Genomic DNA, 27773 nt, shown 5'->3' with positions numbered 1-27773 from the left:
CTCTAGTAGTTTCTGAGATTTCGTAATGAGTGAGTGACCTTTCAATTTTATATATATATAGATAGATGGTAATGTATATTATATATATATATATATATATATATATATATATAGATGGTAATGTATATAATTTTATATGGTATATATTTTCAATACATTTAAAAATCATTATAAACTTTTTAAGAATATTTGACTTGATCTTTTAATTAAGTGACATCCCAATTACCTTACCACATTAATATTCTACCTCTGCTGGGAACGAATATGAGACTATTAATTAACTAAGTATTTAATTAATTATACTTATCACTAAAACATATACAAAAATAATTAAAAGATCCAATTACTTCAGTATCATATAAAAAGCACATACAAGCAAAATTTAATTAAAAATAGTATATAAGCTTTTGATCTCTTCTAACTTTACCCGTTCGAGTCGCGAGTCAGAGCAAGTGACGTCATGCGGGCTCATTTAATTAAGAGGTTTCAGTTCTCTTATAGCATAAAGATTTACTTGAGAATTTAGTTTATTCGATATTAATTAATTTAGTGAAAACTTTATGGAATGCTAAACTATTGGTAATTTATGTTTTAGTTGTTTTTGAGTGCCTTTTTGTCTTTGTATTATGGGACAGCATAATAGAAAGACAAAAAGGCAATCGAGTAATTAATTACTCGATTAACTACTCGAGTAATTAATTATATTTAAATATTATTTCATTTCTCTGCTTTGGTAAAGTATGATCCTGGAAAAGCTGTAACAAAGCTATCTTGGGTATAGGTTCTTTCTGCCCCTGCTTTTCAGTGCCAGAAATATTTATAAACTTAATAATTCCCTTCAAAGAAATAAATATAATTAATCGCGTTGTAGTGGGGAGGGGAGTCTAGAGCAGTGCCTGAGATTTGCGGCCCTCTATTCCTAACGTCTAAAATAAAAAATAAATTAAATACATATTAAAATCAAAATCCTATAGCTTGTTAATTAGTTCAACGTGTAACACGTCTTTGTTAAACATTTAAGCTATAAATATGTTAGTACAAAACCAGCCACGATTTAATTAGGCCTCGAAGGTTTCTCTTGGTCCGATGTTTATTTTCCAAGATTCCGTATTTGTTTGAAAAGGACTTATTTGCGTGGAACTTATTGGGTGGTGACGGTTTACTCATACAGTACGTGATCTCACTTTCATCATAGTTTATATTTCTTCATGTAAATATTTACATAGTATAAGAAAATTTCGCTTCCCATTGATGTTTCAGTTACGTAACTGTTTCTTTTTATTTTTTTTTATTTCTATAGACGGTGATTCCGATTCCGAGAAGAACGTTTATATGTATAAACAACTTTTTTTAAGTTTAAGCTGTATTCCGCATGTAGCAACGTAGGTAGAGGGAGCTTAGAGTTAAAACACTCCGCTCCTCACTTTTCGCCGAATTCTGGAGGAATTGTGTGTGAGAGACGAAACTTTCCTTTTCTCGAGTGGGATCGAGCCTACACCACCTCCTGCACCGCGACAGGCCTCTTCATATTTCAATGGATAATACATGAAGATTAAATTAGTATAGTAAAAGCGAGCGAAGCCACGAGCGGATCACTATAGATTATATTCCCTTATGTACACCAGAGGAGAAATATATAACATTTCGTATAGCGTTAACTCCAAAGGAATGTATAAAATGTATGGCAATGACATTTCTCTATGCAAAATTCACGTGACCTTTCATTTTGAATGTTATTGAAAATTGTATTGGTTGCTTCTTTGTTGTTGCAATTCAGTTGGAGATTGCACTCCTGAAGCGTTTTTGGATACAATCAATCGTTTTATTATAAAGACTCTTGTCACGGTGTAGGTAGAGGGAACCTAGTGCTAAAACACTCTGTTCCCCACTTTCTGCCGAATTCTCGTGGCATTGCGTGAAGCTAATTTGTCACGGTATAATGATCGTACATAAAAAAATATATTATAAATACATAAAAAAAATTCAATAAAGAAAAATGTAAGAAATTTTATATTCAATTGCATCTTAAACTCAAATTTAACTTCATGCACAACTAAAATATATATAGACGTGAAATTTAAAACAAAAGATAATTCACTTGAAAAACTAAAAGCTGGATAGATCTAACAAAAACCATTGTTTCACGTCATACTGTCACGAGTCCAGCTAAAACCCAGCCTGGCTTCACTTTCTTTTTACACTATCAGTAATCCTTTTTCGAAAACGCCCAAATACAGTGACGCAAGCTATTGTCCCCGCGTGACACAAATAGAATTGCATAGATATATGCGTTGAATTGTAGATTCGTAACTGAATGCTGGCAAATTGTAGTGTGAAATAGCCGGAGCGGACCAAACGTACCAGTTTGTTATATAAACGCTTGTACGCTACGTACCAACCAGTATGTAGATGCTGTGATAGGTATCGGTTAACATGGACTTTGGAGTTTACTGGAAATAGATTTCGTGTTTTTGGAATTTATTTTTTGATTTTTATAATGTTAAATTAGATTAAAAGAAAGCAAAATTCATTACTGATATCCAATAATCTTTCTTTAATATAGGAATATTTCTTTTTCTAGATTAAACGAATTGTAAAACGTATGAATTTTTATAGACGCAAAGTCAGTCATCACAAGTGGTATGTTTCTGATCGTCTGTCTGACGAGTTTCTTTGCTCCAAGTCTTGAGCTATATATTATATATTTTTTATTAATTTCACCTTAATATCTTCTGTTCTGTTCTTTCTATTATGGCGTTCCGAGCGTGCCAGTTGAGCACAAAATCACTTCGCCAGTGTCAGGTTGAATGGAGAACTCACGAAAGTCTTACCTTAATACCTTTACGCGATCTTAAAATATATGATCTGGACATACAGACAGACGGAAAACAGAATAAACCTATAAAAAATTGTTTTTGAGGTGCGAAACTCTAAAAATAATAAAAAATGCTTTAATAATAAGAACATATTCTATTATTTCACCAACACCCAATAAAATCTAGTTAGCCATCAAGCTATAATAGCAAAAGCTTATTTTGCAGGTTTTTGGTACGCACGAGCTATAAAATTAACCTCAAACTCTTTGAAACAAAGATTGAGTAGATCAGTATAATAAAACAGGCTTGTAAAGCTCAGCGTAGGACATGAAATTCGTAGGTTTGACCATCAAATTAATTACAATGTGGCGGGCAGAGTCAGCAAACTGTTGTCGTTACTTGCATATGGTTCATAGTAAGGTGGGAGCTTAGTGAAGAGATCTGGCGAGTTTATTTAAATAATTATTATTAAAATAATTTGTAACACGTTTATAGCAGCATTGTTTGCGTGAACTTTAAGATGTAAATTAGAAAATTTCTTTTTTTTTTTTCGTTCGCGTTCCGTTACGTTAGGAATTTTGTTAAATCCTCTCTTATTTTTGAACAGATTTTATTGGCATATAATATATACTCGTATATAACTACAGAGAAATAAAAAATTTAGAAAGTTGAATCAGTAATATCCAATTTGAAAGATAACTTCTGAAATAGAAAGTAAGAACTTATATTATTAATATAAAGCGATATTATATGAAGAATATTAAGATTTCTCTCGCGTTTTCTAACAACTGAAGCACAGCCTGAATCAAAGTACATAATCCTCAGTTGATCAATGAGGGAGAGACGTGATGTCATGATTTCACTGCGTCAATTCTAGTCGAAGTGAGGTTATTTAAACGGCATAGCAATTAGGGAACACCACTCTTATTGGAGAGAACATTTACGTTGGTTCAAAATGTTGAATATTTTTACAGTTATTCATTCGGGTGACAGGTTATGGGTTCGATTTGAGGAAATTAAATATTTAATATTTTCATTTCCCCTATTTGATAACTAGGTAAAGCACTGCGTTAAGTTCCTCCACTCAACACGCAATGCCTGTAGAATTCGGAAAAGAAGCTGTCGTATTATTTTAGTACTTATTTTACGTTATACGAAAACTGAAGGAGTTTCTTTATATTTCAAAAGAACTGTGTAAAAGGATTTACATTTTTTGTTCTAAAGTTTCAAATTAGTAATAATATATCTATCTTAATATATTAAGAATATTCTTTAATATAACAAAATCCAATAATTACAACAAAAAAGTAAAAATCAACGTTTCTATAAATTCTATTCCACTGAAATGTGTAATTGAATGCAAAAATAGTAAAAGAAATTCCTTTTACCAGGGACATTGCACATAAAAAGACTACATTGTAGCCCACACAGCACCCAGTTTGTTTGAAGTCACTTCCGTATTAATACAATCGAATGTTATTTTTATTGTGGGAATATCCTTACCGTATAGTTGGTAAAGTGCCGAACTAAACTGATGGGCAAGATTCAATTTTCACTTAAGGAAGTCTACGAGTATATTTGAATAATATAGTTAACAATAAAAGTATTTCAAGTAGCTAAGTAAATAGACAAAAAATAAGTCTTTAAATCAATAAATTAATTTTACAAATTACATTTTATTTGTTGAAATAATATATTTTGTAAGTTATTTAAGTACCTACATATCTACATCGTTCCATAAATAAAAGGTTTTTTTTTCTTTCAAATCTAAGTAATAAACGCCAAAGGGAAAAATAATCTTAAAGGCCTATCGTATTACTTTGTAGCCCCCTATCATATAATCTATATCATTCTATTCAATAGAACATTTCTACAGTGAATACCTTATGGTCATGTCAGTTGCTATTGGAAAATCTACAAACTTAGTGCAGTAATACTTATTTTCTTGATATATTAAATAGATACAAGAAAAGATAGTGAGATCGATTCCCAATTAGGGGCAATTTCATATTTAAATATTTTCATTTATCTATCGCCTATTACGTGATTCTAGAGAGAGTTCTCACTAGATTCTCTCCAATTCTCTTTCTTTTCTCTATAAAAAATGTAAAACAATGTAAACTATAACACCAGAAGACAAATAAATATAGTTCCATGCATTCACAATAAAGGTTCACTTAACATAGCGGAAGGTAAATAATGTCCATACATTTTGTAACAAAGAGACGGTTGTACGCGTATATTATGGCTGAACTATGAAAGCGTTATTTTGTAGCAATATGGAGAAATTTCAGAGTTATTACTTGAGTTTCATATATTTATGTAATATAAAAAATTGAGATTTATGACTGTGGAGGGCGTGATGGTTGTAGGTTCGATTCCCACTCGCAAATATAAATCAATTAAGAAACAAAAAAAGCATAGCAATATATAATCTACAAGCATTTTACAAACAGAAAAGCTTTCGCCCAAAATTAAATATATTAAATACGTTTATGAGCTCAACATTCTCAAACATATGTTGGCGGTGAGGATAATTTATTGAAGCTCCGCGTGATACTCACGTGGTATTGTTGTTTTAATGATTTTTGGCATAAACATAGTGGTTGTGTGAATTCAATACATTATCTTCCTTGCGTTACTTTTTGTAATTTAATGAAGAGGCGGTAACTATTGCAATATTTAGCTAGTATAAAATATAATTTCAAAGCTGGGCAGAGAGAAACTAGTGTTAAGATACTCCGTTCTTTTCATTTGACCAATTTTCGAGACATGGCATGTCGAGTGACAAAAATCAACACTGCACTATGTTTTCTTATAGCGGAGAAATTAAAATTAGATAAATAAAAAAATACATATAAAAATATATACAATACATACAAAAAATATATGGACATTGATTTATAATCTTTGCGATGCAGTCGGGTAAAAATTAATGTTCGTGGGTTTCACTTTCAGTTATAAAAATAAAATTACACGTAGTAGTGGAGAAAGGAGTGTCTTAACACTAGGTTCCTTGACATAAATCACGACTTAACTACTTTCAAACACAAAATAGCAAATCGTTTAGCATCATTTTCATAAATTTAACCAATTTTTGTACCAATTTTCATAAAAAAATCAGCATAAACGTACAAACGAACTTAGCCCTATTACAAAATGAAATAAACACAAACTTTTGACATGAAGTAACTTTGCTGAACGGTTATCTCGCCCGAATATCAGTTGGGCAACAAAAGAAAACTCTTTGTAACGTGTTCGGTGATAATAAAAGCCGCAAAATTTTATCCAGCATTCGCCGGTTGCTGTGAGGTTGGCGGTAGTACAAAATATGTCGTTTATTTTCATAGTGCCACCCTACACTAATAATGATTGAATAAAACCTCCAAATAGTTGACGGGAATTTTACTATGGTTTTAGTTAATATTTTGGTTTTAGGGTTCCGTATATCAAAGGGTAAATATTATATTTTTACTTGTTGTTTAATTAATACAAAACGAGTGTGGACATATGCAGTCATGACATTGGTAAGAAGTTCTTGGGGATTGATTAGATTCACATTTAACCAGTTTTTATGAACATTCGGGCGCACCCGAAAATTTTATATAAGTGGACACTTAATTCTTGTTCTTGGAATATCACGTTAATTAAATTCTTCTTTACAAGTCCGATAAAAGCACTTGCTCATTTTGTGGTAAATTTTACGACAGCGCGCCTGATCAAAGCTTAAATTAATATTTAAATTATGCTTATAATATATATTTTAAATAATTTAATATTATAAGCTTTAATTTATTGTTTCAACCACTTTTTGATAAAAAATATTGTGATAATAGCAAGTTTTATCTAAATGGACTAAGGAAACGCTTTTATTATTAATATGAATAGTGTGCCAAAGGAGATTTAAATCTACATTTATTGCGTACAATTTTCAGATTTCAAATGCTATCACGACGGCGTCATGCTAAGTATGTTAAAATGCTGTGCCAATTATGTTTATGTAAAATTATTTTATATAATATATATTTTATATAGACGTGAAGCCGTCTTGGTTTAGTGGTACATCGTCTGTAGGTAAAAGCGATAGTTGGGGGTTCGATCTCCACTCGGGAAAATAAATTATTTTCATACTGATCTAGTAAATGTTGGACTCAGCTTAGGCGATAGCTGCATCAATACCAAAAAATTGACAATATTATTATATGTGGGTATATTTTAAATGTAAGTAAGTAAACATACAAAATGCAGTTGCCAAAATTTGTGGGGAAATTAAATGATTTGTCATTTTAACTTGGCTCAAGGCCAAGCGTTCATATCGGAGTCTAGACTTAGGTAATTTAGATATGACCTACTCCACTTTGATAAAACTTTTGGTGTTTAAAATATTGGAATATTTTTGACTTTTGCTAATGTTTACTTACAATATAGTATAATAGATTTATGAGCATCTCAAGCTTTGACTGAAACTTTCTTAGTCCCTTAAAAACAAAAGTGTTTTTTCAACAAAAAAATATTACTAATTGATGATCGTGGATAAGATGATATCACAGTCACGGATTTACCGATATCCACTTTCTGCCCAATTTTCGAGACATTGCTTGTTGAGTGGTGGACCTCAACGCCGTGTTTTGTCTTGCTACCAAAGTAAGGAAATGAAAAATTAATATCCCGAGTGGGAATCGAATAATATTAATATTTTTTTACGTTTGTGGAATTTCCGTTGTTCTAACTTATTTACATTGAAAATTAAAGCGAAAACAAATATTTCTACATATTAATATTTTTACACAGTTCATTAAAATTTTATCCAAAAATATAGTTCTTTAAATATGTTTCTTACAAAGCGTAAGATTAATTTTCAGTTGTAATTAAATCGTGATACTAGAAACTGGGTCGACTGCGTACCCACGCGATGCCAGGCACGGACTAGATTACCGCTTTATTATAGAAAATGTGGATTCCTTCCTTCCTAGCAAATTACATTTTATTGAGTGAAACGAATTTTCGTTTTATAATATTTAACTTTATAATAATTGCTTGTGTACATTTTAGAAAAGCAGAAAATTCCGTTACAATTACAAATTACAATATTTGTATAATAATAATCTCATCTTAGGTCATCAATCTTAATCATCATTAGACATGGACAGAGAAATCAGCTTTCATTTAAAATATATATCTTCAAGTGGGAATCGAATCTATAACCTTCACGTCGGCAAACACACATATAATATAGGCGTGTATACTTAAACAACAGTCTTAGTAATAACTAAGAGTTCTTTATACAGTTTTCGACCAAATTTAAATATTAAATTATTTTAAATATAAATGCGCACACCCCTTTTGTATATATCACGTAACACAGCTATGTATGCGTGTGTGCGGGTTCGATTCCACCTTAGGGAAATTAATTATTTTCATTTCCTGGCTTTAGTACTAAGTTAGGCGTTGAGTTATGCCACTTTACACGTAATATTTCGAAAATTGATCGGTTCGTGATGACGGAGATAACAAATAGCCTTTCTGTCCTCCTTTGCTATATAAAGGAAGAATTAAAGCTTAATAATAAAAAATAGTATAGAAAATATGACATTTCGATTATCACACTTCATCTAATCGCTTGATAAACGACGTCACGTAAGTGTACACTGAATTTTCTGTTAACATCTATCATATTGGACAAATTTGTGACATATAGGAAAGATATTTTATCTTTTACCTTTTTATTGCACGATTGAAGGAATCTGAAACAAGTAGTTATGAAAAATTAATGAAGAAATATATAACAACTATGATAACATCGTAGCATCAAGGCACAAGGTGTGACTGTAAATGCAACGGAAAAATGAAAAATGAAACGGGAAAATGGAAAATTAAATTTCCTCGCTTTGGTAACGAGGCAAACGTGGCGTTAAGTTCCAGTACACAATACGCAATGCCTCCACATTTGGTGGAAAATGAGGAATGGAAAAGTTTTATTTCCTCTTTCTACCTTGCTATGTGTGGTATAGAGGGATAAAATTTAGAAATAACGATTTTTAAATTGCCTTCTTTATATAATCCTTCAAAAACATGTATTACATGCACAAAATAAAAATAAAAAAAAAATACTTGTAAAAATATTTTGGGTCAATCAAACTGCCATAACGTATTTTTTAATAAAAATTGAAACGCCACTATAAATATATTACTTTCAATACAAACGATGCGATGTTGTACCTATATTTTTGATGAAAATGAAATTTTATTTTTCCTCACATAATAGCAACACCGTTACATAGACATTATTTATCACTGTTTTTTTAGAGCAAATATTGTTTGAGGTTGACTTATTGTTTACAGAATTTACCAGTGACTTAAAAAAGAAAAGCTATTAAATATGGATAAAAAACTTAGGCAGATTTGAATTGGCATCCACTGATATTTGGGGCTCACAGCCAGAGACTTTCCTTCTAAATAATGAGTGTTTGACATATATTATTAAATTCCGTAATAGCGCAGCGACATATATAACTGTGAACGAGATGGTTGTGAGATCGATTCCCACTAGAAAGAATAATTTCTTTTCATATCCTCGCGCCATTGAATTCTACCTCTCAGCATACAGTCTGGAAAATTAAGGCGAAAAAAAGTGAGGAATAGAATATCTTAACCCTAGGTTCCCTCTGTTTATCCGGCTTAATAATAAGGTTAATTTATTTAATTTTTAATCTAGTATTGTTATATAATTATAAGGTTTCTTTAGACAAATGCTTCATTTAATAAAAGAAAAACTTCAATATCCTTACTATAAACAATATTTAACGTTAAATATTTCACGCGAAACGAACACAAAATTTCTGGGTTCATTGTAATCCGAAGAGATTTCATTGAAATTCAAAACAAATCGTCGTTTATTTTAAAGTAGAAAAGGCACTTGTCGTGTTTTCATAATACATACATTTTATGAGGAGCGTTGCTTGAATATCTATTCGAATGAAAACATTGAATTCTTGTAAAATATTGTAAACACGTTTTACACTAATGAGCTTGTAGTTAAAAGTGGAAATTGTGAAGTACAATAAATGCTATGGATATATTTTCCCCAAGTGAAAATGTAAAGTAGTAACAAATAACACTTTAAGAATATTGTCTACTAGCGGACGCGCCCAGCTTCGCTTGCGTATTTAAGGGTGAATTCTAGAAAACCATGAAACATATGTTCAATTAAATATTTTTAATAGTCTAAATATCAAATTTTATGAAAATCGGCGGCGATTTAAGAATTTTCCCATACAAACTTTCAACCCCTTATTTGCAACCTTAGGGGGTGAATTCTAGAAAACCATGAAACGTGCGTTTAATTATATACGTTTAAGAGTCTGAATTTCAAATTTTATAAAAATTGGTGACGATTTAAAAAAAACCTATACAAATTTTCAACCCCTTATTTGTACCCTTAGGGGGTGAATTCTAGAAAAACCATGAAACATGTGTTTAATTATATACGTTTAAGAGTCTGAATTTCAAATTTTATAAAAATTGGTGACGATTTAAAAAAAACCTATACAAACTTTCAACCCCTTATTTGCACCCTTAGGGGGATAATTCTAGAAAACGATTGAACACGTGTTCAATTAAATACTTTTAAGAGTCTGAATTTCAAATTTTATAAGAATCGGTGCCGATTTAATTTTTTTTCCATACTAACTTTCAACCCCTATTTCACCCCTTTAGGGTTAAAATTTTTCAAAATCCCTTCTTAGTGGATGTCCAGATTACGAAAGTAAACATCTTTCCAAATTTCACGTTTCTACCATCAGCGGTTAGGGCTGTACGTGCGTCTTACCTCAGTCAGTGAGGACAAGTTCTTTTATATATATAGATATATAGAATATAGATAACTTCTAAGCCAGAAGTCAAATTTTTTAAATATTTTTTTAGGTTTCTTTTGAAATTATATTTTTTATTTAGCTTCGTTTGTCCGCTACGACCCAATTACTGAGAAACGTTTAACGTAGCGTTTAGTTGCGAAACTAAACGCTACAGTTTGTCTTCATATCATAGCGAGAACATCAAAATAATTAATTCCCTCAAGTGATAATCGATCTCACAACAGTCGGATTTACAGTCACTCGCTGTGCCGTGCCACAACGGTCTAAGAGCATATATGAAATAAATCTTTAGACAGTTTTAATGAATTACAGTATAAATGAAGATTAGTTGGTTGCGTAGTTGGAGGCTTATGTAAAACTTAGGTCATATGTCAGAAACGTCAGAATAACCCATTATATTGGGTAATGGGTTAAACAGCCAACTACGAGTTTTAATTGTTATTAATGTCCCCTGATTTTAGGGTTTGGTTACAATAATTGGGATTTTATTACTTTTTATTCTGAAGTTTTGTTTTACTATGCTATCTTTTTAATTAAGTTAACTGGTAAAAAAAAATATTTAAATGTTGTCAAAACAGATGATCATAGGCCTATTAGATAAAAACAGCTAAGCTAAATCCTTCTTCTCCTATCCTATTCTTCTTGTTAGTTCTAAGCTAATTTCATTCATTTCGTGTTGAGTGGTGGAACTCAACCCTACCCTTTGCCTCGACATCATAGTGAAGAAATGAAAATATTTAAATAGATCATTTCCCCGAATGGGAATCGAACTCACAGCAAACACATACGCTGGGGCCCTTACGTCACGACTGGCCTCATATATACATATTAAAACAAAAATATTATATATTTCATATCTGTACTATGAAGACATTTAATTTCACAGTTGAATAGTAATATTGGATTAGGAGGAGATTAGTAAACGTCGAACGGATGAAGACACATTGCGCGAGATCGACAGGTGGTCACTCCAGCATGATTGATGGTGTAGCTGCCGTGTTGCGGATGAAAGGTTGCCATAGAATAAATAATAAATACTAAATGGTAAATACACTATTTTATATTTATTTATTTTAGTTTCATACACTGTGTCACATATTCAGTAGGTATTCAAAGGAAAGTAGTGTTGAGACACTCAGTTAGTCACGAACCTGCGACCCCGCTGCCCTAACGATTTCTACGCCCTTTGTATTGTTACCAGAGTTATGAAATAAAAGTAGTAAATAAATCATTTTGTAGAGTGGTAATCGTCGCGTTTACCTTTCACATGCTGTGCGAATGCGACACTACGGCCACGAATTTAAATCATGAGTTTTTTCTTAATTTTAAACATTTACATCTCTACATCATCTACATGTAGACAAAAAGTGATATATAGTGAGAGTGATATATAAATAAAAATAAAACAACTATTCCCCAAATCTCGCAATGTGCGAAATATTCCATATAGAAAAATGTAATTGCGTTTTTTTGTGGCACCGTTTTGATTATCCGTGCTTTTTTCATGTCATTTTCATTGTTTTGAAAAAAGCGATTTATCGATAATAATATTTATTTTACATATTTTAACTATTAAGATTCTCCTTGACATTAGGTCCTTAGCAAGAAATGCAATACAAAGATAAAATTGCGTCAACCAAACGTGAAGCCACGACCACCACGTTAAACCAAACAAGTCCACTGCGCCACAACGTAGTTGTCTTGCTGTTTCAATTATACACAGTTGTTTCAGCCAGCTGTCACCTTCAATGGCAGGGCTCTATAGCTGTAGTGTTCGTGTAAACAAGGACCATTGAACTACTATTGTCCTTCCATACGACAGCTAATCGACAATTGATAGGAACCAATAGCAAGGGTCAAATGTTTTTGACAAATGAATTTGATCATCGATTTTAGTAATGAAATATGTATATGTATATATTTTTATTCTAATAAATTCTAACAACGGTAAAGTAAAGCTAAATAAAATATTTAAAATAGATAGTTTTACGCTTTTTCCCGATAATATCAGATCAAACCTCATTAACCATTTCTCCAACTGGGATCGAACCCGCAATCATCACGTCTGGCACGCTGCCACGGCGCAGGCCTCAATTTCATACAAATGTAAAAACTACGAGATAATAAGAAATTGATATCCATACCTATATTATAAATTCGAAAGTAACTCTGTCTGTCTGTCTGTCTGTCTGTCTTTTACGCAATCAGGCCCAAACCGCTAATTTAATTGTGAAAAAATACTCATATAGAGATACTTGAGGGTTTCGGGATGAACATAGGATACTTTTTTTTCTCATATTTGTAATATTTTCGATATATACCAATATATTAAAATATTCATTAATTTTACATACAATTTATTCCGCCATGTCAATAGCAACCGTCGTTGCTAAGCAACGATTTGCAAAGTTTTTTGTTAGAAAACGTCACCCAAAATGAGCTTGCTTTACGCATCTCTCTATTGAACACTGTAAATAATTTCATAAATATATTTAATAAATATTCGTATAGTTCAGGCGGGCGTAGCCGCGTTCGGGTCCACTAGTATTCAAATAAAACTATAAACGGCCATTACTTGACCAGAATTTCGTGTTATATTAAAATTTTCCGTTTCTAGAATATAAAGAGTCTTTTTAAAAATAATTCACCGTTTAAAGGTAGATCAGGTAGGCCTGGGCACTTAAAATGGCTGGTATTGCGTCTTCAATTTATTTTATGGGTTCTTATCTATTCGTACATAGAAAACGCTATGGATTCACGTTCGTACGTAAAATTCTAAATTATTATAATAGTTTTGTTTATAATTTACAATATATTCGCTAAAAATATAATGTTGATAACAAAAATTATGGCACAGAATGTTACAAACAAAAAACAGGACATTCTTTTATGCAGAAAATATCCAAAATCCATCATCGCTCCTTATCTGATCAAACTAAAAATGTATTTGTCACAAATATAAAAATACTTATAATAAAGACAATTTCTAGTCTAATAAGGCTGTCGTAATGCAACCGATATCCCACACGGGGAAAGGAGCTATTTTGACTACCTCACTCCGGGAACTACCACACAGTCACTCAATACGCAATTACTTCAAAAATAGGGAACGAAGTGTTATGACATTAAGTTTACTCTGCTTACCCTGCCATAAATGGGATATAGAGTAAAAAATTTGTAAAATGACAAGGCATTCCACTTTGAGCGCTAAAAACTTATTTTATACTCCCAATACAATTCTTGATATCTTTATAATAATCGAAACGAAATCCATCTAATGGTTGAACGTAAGAATTTCTTACACACATTTTATTCACGAAACAAATTCGAAGCTCCTTAGATAACAGCTTTAATGCCGTTGATTTAAAAAAATGTAAGAGTCGACGAACGGATTTATTTCGTCCTCAAAATGAATTTATTTTAACATAATGTCTGGGATTTATTTCTAAATAATGTTAGAAGTACGTCTTGCTCTTTGTGTATTTGGTGCTATTAAGATTTGAGATAATATTGCCTTTGTTATATGAATTGACGTTTTTATCTTTATACGTAAGCACATATATGTATGTATATCTATCTGAAAATCTTAGAAAACATATAAAAGTTTTAACATAATTGGATTTGAATCTGCGCCTTTTGGAAACCGTTTAAGAGATGCGGTTTCAAATCCCGCTACGTTAAGTTTTTTTAAATATTTATTTTGCTTTCCTAAGCTTAGAATAAAACACTTTAAAAATGATAAGAAAATAAATTTATATGAATGAATGAATGATAATTTGCAACTAACTTGTAAACTTAGAAATTATGTGATTATAAATCTAATTTTAAAGTTTCGAGGAAAGTGTATAAGTTAAATTATCCTGGCTTCTCTTGGATCTTCCTGGCCATACTATATGTGGGATACAATGTGAAGCTGAACGTAATAATATTTACTCTACCTTTGAAATGTACTATAACAAATGGATTACATAAATAAACATTCAATATAAACAAAAACATAATTAAAATTGTTAATGTTAAGCAGCTTTCAGTCAAGCCAGATGTTGATGTAGAGGCATTGTAAATGTTAAGTGCATAGAAAGACCGATGTCTCAGTACTTGTAAGTTACGAGCACTTAGAAACTTATAGTGATTATAACTAGTCTAGCCACGTGTTAACTGTCTGCCCCACTAGGGAGGTCAGTCAATTCGAATCCGAGCTCAGATGGTAATCATGTCTGATAAATATATGTAAAGAATATATAGTGTTTAATGATTAATTTTAAATGAAACAATTTGATTTGGACAACAATTAAAAGATAAAGTAGTAAAAAATGTCTTAGTGAAGAAAAATTTAAATAATCAAAGTTTTAGTGAGACCAATAGTGGCGCAAGGGGACAAGCATGCGACTGATAACGACAGGTTGTGGGTTCGATTCCCATTGGAACCAACCTCGCTCTGGTACCGAGGCAAAGCGCGGCGTTGAGATCCGCCAATCGACATTGTATGCCTCCATAGTTCGGTGGAAATTGGAGAATGAAAGTGTAATAATAGAGTGTCTTAACACTAAATTCACAAGTTCGCTTGCCTATCCTGCTATGCGTGAAAAAAATTTTAAGTCAGAAAACTTTTTCAAGGGTTAACGAAACTGAATGTATATTGAACATATGTACAAACACTTGTGTTTTACTTAACGTACTCATTAAGCCCGTCACAACAATACGTAGTTAATTGGTGCTTCAGTGTCGTGCCGTCGCAATCATGGAATCCATGGAAATAACTTTTCAACAAAACCAAAGAGGGCATGATAAAATTAAGGGAATCTCATTCATTTATTGTAATCCCGCATCGAGCGACGGACTAATTAATTTTCACATATCTCAGATGGGAAAAGGGAAGTGGTACCGTATTTCTGTCATTATTTGGATGAACGTAGTTAACCATTTTAGTGGATTCAAATACGATGTAGGGAGTTTTATATTCTTTTTATTATTTATAGTAAAAGCGTTCTCATCTTTAATTGCTATTCCAAGTGCCTACAAATTTTCTAATGTGATTCCTTTAAAATTACCTATAATAAAAAAAAATCTCTATTAAGTTTCGCACTATGCGTAAAGAAATAAAACAATACGAGTATACCCTACAATATCAGTGTAAGCAAAAGCTGTATATTACAATTACAATTTAACTATTTTGTAAGGTAATTCAAAATACATACATTTCATTTTCATTTTGTTCCCTGTTCTGAGTCTCCAATCGCCAGTAAAATTCAATGCGACAATAATTGAAAAACACAAAGCGGGTAATCCAGATAAAACTGGGGATATTGGTTTAGAAGGGTCGCCCTTAAAAATGTTATTAGCCATTCTGTCTCGAAATCATGTTAATTTGTACACTTTATAAGAAATGTATACTTAAACAATATATATATTTTTAAGGTTCTGTACCAAAAAGGAACTCTTGTAAGATCACTATGTTGTCCGTCTGTCAAAGGCCTTTATCTCAGGAATGTTTGGAGATATCAAGTTGAAATTAAAACCATACTAATACATATACATAATTTCCTAAAAAAATCTGTTTCTATATTTACTTTAAAAAAAATTATTTCTACGTTCACTTAAAAAGAAAATATGGCCATTTGTATAACAAAAACGCGTATTTCGTCACTATAAAGGGAATCAAAATTATTGGGGTACTTCCGATTGACTTAGAATTATGATTACCTGTCCTGTGATTTTTAGTATTACCTGTTGAGGAAAAAATCTGAAAACTTTACATTCTACTAATGTAAATTAAAAAATAATAGCCTTAAAAGGGGGGCAAAAATTGGTATTAAAGCCAAAAATGCGAGTTCAAGTGCGGCATCAGATAAAACGACTCTGACTCAGCGAAGCTTGAATTTGGTATTTTATATGTTGTAACAGCTTAAAAACTAACTAGTTAGTAAAACAGTCGAATTTATGCAAATTAAAATTATACAGTTAAAAAAGCGCTTTTCAGTTAAAACCACCAAATTCTCTTAGTTTTCTATTATCACTATAATAACAATAATAACCGACACTTCGTAGCTAGTGCTAGTATCTACATTAAAATTTATTTTAATTGTGAATAAAATTAAAAGCTCCACAGACGTCATATAATAGCCGGAGGCAAGGCATGTGATACACGAGCTAGAAGGTCAAAAATTAATTAATAAGTATAGTGTTATTAAAACTATATATAATTACAGAGGAAATAAAGATTCGACAAGCGCTATAATTGCGGGCTTAAACTCATTTTGTCCATATAAATATATTCTATGTTTATTTTTTAAATCGTTCTAGTAGCAAGGCAAAAGACCGTCGTTGAGTTCCACGCAACACGTTATGTCTCAAAAAAAATTTTCTGCCTACCCTACCATAAGCGGGATATAGCGTGAAATTAATAAAAAATGTAATAGATATCAAAACTTAAATTAATTTCCACAGGATTTAATAAATTCGTAGTTCACGTGTGTATCACAAACATAATGCAGTACTGCTATTGCATATGAAGTCCAATTAATACAAGTGTCCTACATCTAAGATGGTGAGGACGACACTCATTGGTTTAAACGTTCTCGCTATCTCTAATTATTATAAGCATGATAATGTTTCATATAAAAATTGCGTGAAAAACTCGTGGTTGCGTGAAGGAATTCCAGAAGTAAAATGTAATTTCTTTAATAATATACGTGTTTATTAGTCATAAAATTTATATTTGTAACGAGGACAACTTCTGTACAAGCTAGAACCTCTAGAACAAGTAAGGTGTAAGTTCATATTCATACTGAAGAAGTCTTTGACAATAATACAATGAATGATACTTTGCGAATCCGGGTTCTAGGAAAGTAAAACATTTAACAATTTAACCTTTAACTATGGACGTGATTGTTTTATAACACACATATGGACGTCGGGTCTGTCAGACCAGTGTATTTATTGGTCATATTCCGTCTGTTTTATAAAGGAAGAAGACAATTTTATGTTTTAGTTTAAATGAATAGCCTCTAATCAAACAAAATCAATATAAATAAAATCGCTTTTTATTAAACTTTACGCATCACAACGATTTAAGTAACTTAAAGTCACAATTTCAGTCTTTGGCCACATGGGATGACTCTTAAGAAAATAATACTATAAAAAAAAGACAGATAATAAAATAAATATTTTTTTAACAAAATATAAAGTCTAACAATTAAAAAAAATAAAGAAATTACATCTTATGGTATAAAATAAAAATGTTGACAACACCTCAAGATAAGGTACAATTGAACATCGATACACAATGGCTTTCAACATTGTTGGCTAACAGGACGATTGCAGTCAACATAAGTATGTGTTGTCTTTCTATAAATCTTATGGGGGTAAAGTATACATGTTTTTCAAGAACCCAAAACTATTTTTTTAGCTTCATGTTCAATAAATGATAGATCAGATCGCGAAACGCGAGTCAAAGTCATTCTCAATTCTTAGAGTAGTTTAGTATACGAAACGCGTCTTTTTATTTGATAAAGTGCTATTTTCTATGTAAAATGTCGTCGTCCAATTCTTTTGTTTGATGTTGATTATAAAGTACCGATATATTTGTCCCTCACATGCTAGGTCGATCATTTTTTTTCATTTTATCATAAAAACTAAAAAAATTGAATCTTTTTTAGGTAAATAATATTTATATTACTAAAATATATAACAAATAATGCAAAATAATATATGATATATAACAATAAAAACATTTGAATACAAATAATACAATTAAAATATTAAAGTACATTTTGTAATATTATAAAAATATATGGAGTTTTGAAATCATTATGTATGGGAAACATGGACGTCGGGTCTGACAGACCCAGGCCCCGTTTAGAAAGTTAAATACTCACGTGTTTTGAACCCAGAGACACAACCACTGCTATCTACATTCATTTTGTCATTAATACGAAAGGTACTGAGCGACTCAGTGGCGGAGGTCATCGAGAAGTGGCCGATTTGTAGAATTCGTAGACCTAGATGGGTCTGTGAGACCCGACGTCCATACTTAAAGGTTAAACGTAACCAGATTCGGACTCCTAACTCGTAAACATAACATAAGCTACGAATGTAAACAAGTCGCGGATTCGATTCCCAATCGCGGGAATGAATTACTTATTAATATTTTTATTTCTTCGCTCTGGTACAAAGGCAAAAGCGCGGCGTTAAGTTCCGCCATTTAACACGCAATAGCTCGACAATTTAACAGAAAATGGAACAGACTTAACACTGTAATATTCTGGAAAAGCAATTAAGAATAAAATTAACCCTCGTAACAGTTCATTACGTCATCCTATCCTATCCTATACTATACTATCCTATCCTATTTCTATGTTATAGGTAGAGTTGTTAATGCGGTGCAGCCAGCAGTGAATAGATGGTGCAATTAATGTGAGTATCCCACACCTAACGTTACGCAAATGGCACTCAGATACATTGCGAATTCGATACGCTTCTGTTGCCCGGGACCGCTCACGCAGTGATGTGCCTTGCTTTTAGATTGTTTACTATTATGTTTTAATGGACAGAGTTATCGTCGATATTAGGTAACGCTATATTTATATACGAGTATTGTAAACGCTGTTATGGCACAGTTGATAAAATTGAACGTTGAGGTTCTGGATACAAATCCACATGAACGAAATTTAATTAAATTGAATGTATTTATGTGAGGTCGTCGTGGCGTAGAAGCAACAAGGGTTTGGCTGTTAAGCGACGGTTGCGGGTTCGATTCCCATTCCAGGTAATGAATTATTATTTATGAAAATTTCATTTCTTCGTTGTGGCACTAAGGCAAGGCAAGAAAAATGCGGCGGAAAGTGGGAAACGGATTGTCTTGGCACTTTGTTTTCCCTGCCTACCCTGTCGAATGCGGGATACTGCGTGAAGCCGATTTATTTATTTTATTTATATATAAAATTTATATTGATACTTTTAGATCATAGAAAATTTGTTGGCAGGCAACAGATCAAATGAGGATGAATTATTTTCACTTAACACCGAACGAAGAAGAGATTGTCTCCAGACACTATACGTAAAAACTATATATGAAATACAACGGGAAGTTAAAAAGAAATTATTAAAAAAAGAAACCTAAAATTTTAACCGAGATAAGTTTTGTTTAGAAAGCGAGCATTTGTCTTTTAGGAAGACATTAATAGAGTACCAGAGCTACAACTAGCCAGTGCTCGTACAGTGAAGATTTTATTGTAGCACAAGTTGGAATTGTATAAAGGAAAAAACATTTTAGCTTAAACTGTGGCTGCCATATAACTTAAGTCTATACATGTGTTTGCTATTAAATGAAACAGTCACTAGTTTATTTAACATAGTCGGAAATATATTATTAGTGAAATAGTATGGAGGCTGTTATGGCGCAGTGAGACAACTCTAAAGAGAGAGAGAGAGAAGAGACGATCGAATCGTCACTCATTTGGAGAGGATAGATACATTTTGTTAAAAATATTTTGAAGGCAACGACTTTGCACTAGTTCCTCTCTGTCTATCCTGCTATGCGGGAAAAGGCGTGATACTAAACACAAGGGTGAGTGCAAATGATTGTTATAGAGTTAATTCCCACTAGATAATAAGTTAAATCTTTTTTTTTATTGACCTCAATTAAGCCATACGAAATGTACTTAATATACTACTTCTTAATTTTCAAACAAAAAATATACAAAAACTAAAATTTATACAAACAACAATTTAAATATATTTCATAAGTAAATAATATTAACAGTGTTGCCATTATCAAATTTGGGGAAACAATTGCCTAACTATTTTACATTATAATGAAAATTCATCACTTCCCTTTGATCACCGCCGCTACAGAAACTACCGAGCGTTTACACAGAGAATATTTATTCGGAAAACCCAGTATTTGTATTCTGATAGCTCGCACTAAAATATCATTCCATTGTTGCTCTTACTTATTTGCATATTTCTACAAATAAACTAACTGAACGCACGTCTCTATAAGTTCATTGTAGTTCAATTATTTTACAATTTACTCGATTTAAATGGAAATGTGATGAGTTTTTGTGTTATTCTTGATGGGTGCTTTCTTAAGTTTTTATTAGGTTACATTTGTTTAGGCTATCACAGAGTTAAGGTAAAATATTAATGTAGATTTATATATATATTTCTATTATTACGAAAAATAAATACATAACTTCTTTAATTTATTGATGTGTAAACCAAAACACAACCAATCTAAACAAGTTTTCAATTTACAGTTTTTAGCTTATGTAGAAGAATCTAAATCTAGATAACCCTTATCTCACATACAGATCTTTTTAGGGTTCCGCATCTCAAACGGACAAAACTTAACCCTTATAAAACGACGGTCATATATCGATCGGTCAAGAACTTTAATCGAGCTAAAATTAGCATCAAATATGTGCATTGTTTATTTATATTTATATCACAGAATGAGTTTATACGTCCACAAACTTATTTCTCATGATGAAGGAAGGTCTTCATAAAATAACCTCAGTAAGACAATACAAACACACACCAGATTAATTTCATCATCACCTAAGACAAAGCTTATACATACCAGCAGTACATAACGCCGTACAATATACATATTATATTGCTAATACACACACTACACGCATAAGTAAATAATTGTAACAACATAACCGGGCTTCAACGCGTACAATGGAGGCTTGATTTGTGAGTAGGTGAGCCGCAAACCGCTACGCATAACCGCTAATTGTTGAGAAGACTAGCTTACTATTACTTCGAACATAGATATAGATAGATAGATATAGATAGATAGATAAAGTAAGAAGGCAGAGGTGGAGGTATGAGGAGGGGTTATTTCGTAGGTAAAATGTTAAAGTTTTTAATTTAGCGTTTGTTTATTTGCTTATCTTTTTATGAAGTTTTTTATATTGTATTTTTTACATTAGGTTATTATTCTAGGGTTAAGTAGCAGGTATAAACCAACAAACCAACCGATTGTATGCTGATGATACATTTTCAAAAATTTTAAACTTATTTTATAGATTCCTTCTATTTTTGTATTTCTGACTGTTTGTCGGCCTGTATGTCACAACAAATTTATTTTGTGTAAAGGTTTAAAGAAAGAAAAAGATAATTTTAACAGCAATAATGGTTTGCCGGTCCCATAATAAAAAATCTTTCACCCTTTGAAGGCTAGTAAATAAAAAATATCCAATGAATTTTTTAATTATTTATATACATTTTAGATAATAAGCAATTATAGCTATAGCAGCTTATTATTTAGATATTGCTAGTAAACTGGCTATCTATAGACGACTCAACTGCATTCCAATTGGTAAGTAATTTTTTACGCTAAAATAGTATATCTACTATTCGTTATATGAGAACAATAAATAATATTTAAATTTTTATTATCTTTTATAACTTTTTGATTGCCCCATAACTATAAAATAATAACTCGTATTTGCATTTTTATTGAAATATAAAAGTTATTTAAGTTTTGCTTCTTTGAAATGCATTTATTCGGGGGTTACTACGACGATGACTGTGCCGTAATGGTAGTTCTTAATATAAATTTAAATTTCATATATGTACATCTTATTTGAGACAAGGCACGGCGGTGAGCTCTGCCCCTAAATATGTAATATTTCGAAATTATGTGGAAAGCGAGGTCTTTAAACTAGGTTTATTTTTAGTAAAACACTAGAAATTTCTTACATGTCTATGATGCTAATAGTACTACATTAATGTATATTTCTGATATGAAATATTATATTCCAAACGGAAATAATGCGGAACATGGGAACTTGGCTTAATAGGAACGGAATATCCTGTTCCCAGGTTCCCAGTTCCCCTGTTGTTACTATGTGAGGGATACAGCGTGAAACAAAAAAAATGTAAAAACAATCCAAAAACCACATGAAACGTGTTTATTTTAAAATTCTTTCAAAATAATCCGTACAGCTAAATCATCCTCGCCGCTAGCAATTAAAATTTTTATTACATTCATCTTTTTAATTTTCATTGTTTGGATGAAAGGCTTCACCATGACCGTACTGGAACGTTAATGCAATTTTTGGTAAAAAAAGGACAGTGCATCGTTAGTGTGCTCGGTTGAAAATATTTTTAATTTTCCTTCACAATTTCTATCTGAAGTTGCCCTGATTACGTTTTGAATTGATTTAAAATTAACTTACTATAAACTTTATGTCAATACGATGGTTATAGGTTCGATTTATATACAGAAAATTCGATTCATATATAAAAATATTTTTTTGGATATGAACTCTGATCGACATACCTATCGTTAGAAAGTTATCGAGTAAGCAAAACGGATTTTTTGCTAGTATATTCTTTCATGTTATTTTATGTAGTATATACCATAAAACGGGAAAGGTTGTGGGTTCGATTTCTACTCGAGGAGTAAAATATTTAATATTTTCATTTCCTTGCTTTGGTAAGGAGGCAAAGCGCGGCGTTGATCCGCCACTCAACACGCAATGCCCTCAGAATTCAGCGAAAAGTGGAAAACGGAAGTGTGTTGAGACCGGAGTGTCTTAACACTAAGTTCCCAGGTGAACTAAAAATAATGTACTAAAAAGTGAGAAGTCTTAAATTATTTGAACTATAGTAAAAGAACTAAATAAAGCTTTGATGATATGTTTTAGTCCCAATGCTATTATTCTCTATTCGCAGTCGCATATCGATTTACTTACTTTAACCAAGATCTAATAAAGGAGCTTAGAGCGATTTATTATAAATAATAATTTATTAGACGGATAATACAAATATGTTTGCAAATAAAATTGTTCAAGACATTATTGTAATGTAAAAAAAAAACGGGTCTTCTAATGAAAAAATATAAATTTCCTTTTCCATATCGAAATGATTACACAATTTTATAAATACTGTGGGCGTGAATGTAACGCGATGGTTGTGAGTTGCGATGATGCGGAAAGTATGGTCGAAATTAACCTAAAGGGAACAGAGTGTTTTGACACTAGATTCCCAGATTGTCTCTGCCTACCTAGCTATGTGCGAAATATAGCGTAAAGCAAACAAAAAATGATTGTATATATATTTTTTAAGTACTATAGACAGATTTTTTAAATTAATTTCGCCTTACACTTATTAAATAGACCACACCGAGATCCTTCAGGTGTAGACTCGTAGATATGCCTTATACTTATCTCAGTGAATAATGCCTCAGGCGATCGAGAATTGACGACGTGCGGTCTCCAATACGATGTAATGGGCCTCGTGAGTGATACCGCCGCTATAACCTAATGATAATGTGCATTAGATTAAATATTTTACGAATTATATCCATACCTATATTATAAATTCGAAAGTAACTATGTCTGTCTGTCTGTCTTTTACGCAATCAGGGCCAAACCTCTAATTTAATTGTGATAAAATACACATATAGAGACACTTGAGGGTCTCGGGATGAATGTAGGATACTTTTTTTCCTCATATTTGTAATATTTTCGATATATACATGCCGCCATGTTAATAAGAACCGTCGCTATGCGACCGTTGCTAAGCAACGATTTGCAAAGTTGGTTTTTAGAAAACGTCACCCAAAATGAGCTTGCTTAACGCATCTCTCTATTGAAAACTGAAAATAATTTCATAAATATATTTAACTAGTGGACCCGGACGCGGCTACGCCTGCTTAAACTATAAGAATATTTATTAAATATATTTTCAGTTTTCAATAGAATTAGTAAGAAAATATAAGCTTAAATAATCAAAAAGAATAATAATTAGAGACATATTATTAGAAAAATTATCTGAGAAATTGAAAACCAACATAAGAAGTAAAAGTAACTAAAGGATATTCTTAATATTAGAAAAAGTACCTAGAACCCGTGCCTTAAAACTACCTAAAAATATTTTTTGCCAGCAATATCAAATAAAATAAGAAAAGAACCAAAGTGTAATTTTAAATTAATTATAAACAGCAAATAAAGTTCGAAAATGTATGAAAATTTATAAAACCATCAACGTCATCTGCCCGTTCGCGTCGGTCATAGGTACTCATACTATGTGGCCCGAAGGCTAGGTCATTGCGAATCAGTGACATCTCCCTTAATTATTTAATAGAATGTTACACAGTAAACTATAATGTCAATCTAGATAAAATGCTAAAAGTGACTATAATATTTATTTTCATAAGGATCAATATCAAAATGTCGCGGTAACGGTTGCGTAGCGACGCGACGGTTGTTATTAACATGGCAGAATAAATTGCATGTCAAATTAGAAAGTACTTTAAAATATATTAGTTTATATGTGTAATGTAATGTTATATAGCCTATAGCACTTCTGAAGAATGCAGCTTTCATACAAAACAAAAACAATGTAAATCGGACCAGTAGATCCAGAGATCTTAGCGTTCAAACAAACAAACAAACAAACAAACAAACTCTTCCGCTTTATTATATTAGTATAGATGAATATTCGTATAGTTCCACTAGTTTCTATATAAATTAGATTAGATTTACGCTATATCCCACACACAGCAGGGTAGGCGAAGGGAACTTAGCGTTAAGACACTCCGTTCCCCACATTCCACCAAATTTTCACAAAGTGTGACAGTAAATGCGACATTTCCTATTTTGATTTTCTTCGCTTCGCGCGTTGCATCCCGTCTTAAAAAATTAGGTGGTAATTGGGAAAAAGAGAATCTCGACTATAGGTTACCTTTCCATATGAGGAATATTTCAAGCTTTTCACGCTGCAAATAAATAAAAAAAAACATTGTAACTCCATTTATGCTTATATTAATTCACTTAAATTCCATTAATAGTGATATTTTTCAAAATAATTTGCTGAAAACTTTTGGGGAACATAAAATAATCTTATAGAAATGTACAATATCACTTACCTACGTTTCACTCACCTATTAAGCTGTTATAATTTAATATTATTGTCTAGACACCACTTAGAAATTGAATATTATTTTAGGACAAAATATAAAAGGAATGGATTATCTCGGACTGTGGACAGTTCAATAAACTTTTAGTGGTATATTTATTGAAATGTCCGTTTCTATTGAATTTGTTTATTTGATTTATGTATTTTTAGTGCAGCAAAGGAAAAAATATTGATATATAGATAAATAGAAAAATAGAAAAATGGATATAAATAAATGATTTATTTTCTTGACAAAAATATTTTTAACCCAAAAATTTTCGAAGTTATTAATTAAAAAAACATAGATGTAAGTTATAACAAGTTTTTGTTACAATTCGTTCATTAAGTAGAAAAAAACTTACTTCATCGCTTTGCTCACTCAAGCTCCTTTATCAGTCTTAAAATAGAGAGAGCATTCTAGCGCATAAATTATTACCTATTCAATTAAACTCTACTACGGGTATTAATTTTATAAGTTTGAAACTTTGACATTTCCATTGAGAGTTATTTTCTTATATATTAAGGAAAAATTTTGAATTTATGCTTTATAGTTAAAAAGTTCAATTAAATGAGGCTACCGTGGCGCAGTGGTGCAGCGACTGACTGATACGGAGGTTGTGGATTACATCCGAATTCGGGAAAGTAATATAAAAATTCTATTATTTTTTTTATTATCTCTTCGCTCTAGTAAAAGTGGAGAGAAAAATGTTATAAGCTTTAGTTGAATATTGCAAAATAAATTGTTATAAATTTCACAGCAAAACATATTATATCTATAATTTCGTATGTAGATTATATACAATTACCTGCTAATCTGCGAGAACACTTTGATGAACGACCATCTTATCATGTTAACTGACGACCATACATTAAACTGCGTTTGTAAATTTATATCATTTCTTAAAATAAAATATAGTTTGTATTGTTAAATAGCACCTGCAAGTAGCAAGGATTTATTTCTTCACGTTTTTCTCTCGCAGTATATTTTGCTACAGGTAAATCTTTTGTGATAATATTTTCTTATGTTCTCCAATCTCCAAATTCTCATTTTTTTTTCAGCTTCATGTATTCCGCATGGACCAGGGTAAGCAGGAGAAGCCTGGTGCTAAGACACTCAGCTCTCCATATTCCTTCTGGGGCATTGCGTGTAGGGCGGGGGAAATCAACGTCGCGTTTTACCTCGACACCAGAGAAAAGAAATGAAAATAATATTAAATAATTTAATCTCTTTGAGTGGGAAGCGAATCGACAACCTGTCACCACGCTTTTGCCTCAAAAAGAAAAAAACATTTTCTTACATAAAATTAAGTACGGGACTCAATTAAATATTCCGAAAAGTAAAGCAACGTTGATAAAAGCTAACAAAGGAAGCCTTTTTCAGTTCATCTTGAGATATCATTGGGCAGTGCATATGAGAATGCTCGTCCCGCATAAGAGCTTACCTCTTATCTCTGTTTGATGTTACGAGTTCATTCTATTAAAGATGTTTTAAATACGTATAATTACTTTTATAAATTCATTAACATATATGTATCGCGAGCAGAGCACGGTAGGCAGATGGAACCTGGGAACCTAGAATTAAGGTACTACGCGTTCCGTTCGATTCTACTCGTGGTAGTTCTGATATGAAATTTGAAATCTAGTGTCGATTTTATCTTTTCTAATATTTTGATAAATTATGAAAACGTGCCAAAAATACAGAAAAAGTGATGCATCACTAAGTCCTCTATAAAATATTACAGACTTCACTCAGAACTCTACCATGAAACATAACTTACTCCAAAAGCTACGAAGAATCTACATATATACACAAAGCACCTATAAATATATTTACAACATCTATAAACGAATCTAATATAACAATACATCAAGTTATAGGAAATAGGAAACTTTTAACAAACACAGCTTCGTTGGTCCAACGTAAATCATAGACAATCTTTGTTTACGAGCTCTGATAACTGCCGACCGTATAAACTTACTTTGAGATTATTTCTCTTTAGCGTTTTGTTTTTGAAAGAACAAACGTACTGTTTCAGTTTATCTGGTTTGTAATTTGTCAATTAGTGGGTTTGATTCGTTTGTTTATTTTGGAGCATCTTTGGTATATTGTGAGATGACACGGTGGAACCCGACATCAATTTTTAAATTCAGCAACAAAATGTCGCTT

General features: G+C 31.6%; 1 long non-coding RNA gene across 2 annotated transcripts in view; it reads right to left on the bottom strand.

Annotated features, from left to right (window-relative positions):
- The window catches only part of LOC146530182 (uncharacterized), a 189937-nt gene that overhangs the window by 116458 nt on the left and 45706 nt on the right, over positions 1-27773 (bottom strand). The window contains exon 2 of one of the 2 annotated variants that reach the window (XR_014878916.1): positions 8536-8560. The exons of the other annotated variant lie outside the window; for it this stretch is intronic. This is a non-coding gene — a long non-coding RNA (uncharacterized LOC146530182). The remainder of the gene's footprint in view (positions 1-8535; positions 8561-27773) is intronic. 2 annotated transcript variants of the gene reach the window in all.

Source organism: Heliconius melpomene, chromosome 17 (assembly GCF_056956725.1).
Source record: "Heliconius melpomene rosina isolate 202511_hmr_F chromosome 17, ASM5695672v1, whole genome shotgun sequence".
In the NCBI taxonomy this organism is placed as follows: Eukaryota; Metazoa; Arthropoda; class Insecta; order Lepidoptera; family Nymphalidae; genus Heliconius; species Heliconius melpomene.
Note: the sequence above shows the minus strand (reverse complement) of the source record. Positions and strands in the feature narration are given on the sequence as shown.